The sequence below is a fragment of the Rhagoletis pomonella genome, unplaced genomic scaffold, assembly GCF_013731165.1.
Source record: "Rhagoletis pomonella isolate Grant_MI unplaced genomic scaffold, Rhpom_1.0 Rhpom_scaffold_00035, whole genome shotgun sequence".
NCBI lineage: Eukaryota > Metazoa > Arthropoda > Insecta > Diptera > Tephritidae > Rhagoletis > Rhagoletis pomonella.
This window is the reverse complement of record NW_023458589.1, coordinates 108,769-110,097: the sequence shown is the minus strand read 5'-3', so window position 1 is coordinate 110,097 and position 1,329 is coordinate 108,769.

Sequence of the window (1,329 nt, the reverse complement as noted above, 5' to 3'; positions counted from 1 at the left end):
GTTTAAAACGTGGGCGTTGTCTTGAGGTGACGAAGTATCTGATTTGGCAGCTATGGCCGTAGGCGCTGCGGAATGAAGCAGTGTATTATGCATCCGGCCACAAGAATCAATTCCGCATGCTTTTTGAACTGGCAGTTACCTAAATTATGTCCACTTTGGAGACAAGCAAAACATAGGCGGCGTTGCTTGACGAGTTCCCACCTATTATGTACCGGAAGTGCCTTGAATTGCCGACACAATTCCAGTTGATGCTCTTGATTGCATTTGGCGCACATTGCTGGTTCTCTGTCATCAGCCGGTTCGGATGCATATAACATTCGGCGAGATATACTTGAGTTATAACTTGGCTGACGTGACGAAGATGGAAATGCGGATGTGTGGTGCTTTGACGGCGATTGATTTTGACGCCATGACGTTGTGTTAGCAAGCGGCTGTACTGTTGCGTAAATCGACGGCATGGGACTAACGACTTTAGCTAGATCACTCAGCCAATCCGAAAAAGTTTGGAGAGTAGGATGTGGTGTATTTACTACGTGTCGGCTCCATTCGAATTGCTTCGAGGCTGGCATTTTTAAAACGAGTAATTCTAATAGCATAGGGCTCATCAAGTGTTGGTGACAATTGGCGGACTTCAAAAACGCTACAATATTGCGTACCCTGTTCGCAAAGTCGACAATTTGCTCAATATTTCTTTCGCTTATTGTTGGGCACTGTTGTATCTTTTGCATCTGTATGCTTAAAAGTAACTCTGGTCGCCCGAAATTAAATTCAAGCTCCTCTAAAACATGCGATACTTCATCTGGAAATATAAGCAGCGACGAAACCTTTTGCTTAGCATTTCCACACAAAGCCTTTTGCAATCTAATCAAGTTGTGCTTGTTGTTGTAGCCGAATTCTCTGGTGGTGTCAGTATAACATGCCTTAAACAAAGGCCAGTCCTCAGGATCACCACTGAAACTGGGCAGCGGATACAATTTAGCAGCGGGATTCTCGACGTATGTTACCGTTCCTGCCATTGGCATAGATGTGAATGATGGGCGGTATTGCTCAGAAGCTACTGGCTGATACAACGGTGGCTGTGCAGTATGCGTTGGTGCTGGCGATGGCACATATTGGCAATGGGATTGCACATTTCCATATAAATTAGGCGTGGATGACAAATGAGTTGAATGTAGCGATGACTGATTCTGGAAATTGGCGGCAGCACTGTGGTGTGAAAGCGGAATTTCTGACGAAGTACCAGCGACGGTAGCAATGACTTGAGGCGACAGAACTTCCGGTGAAGAAATTACTGCAGTAGCAGCGCCCTGGCGTGGAATATAATCTGGG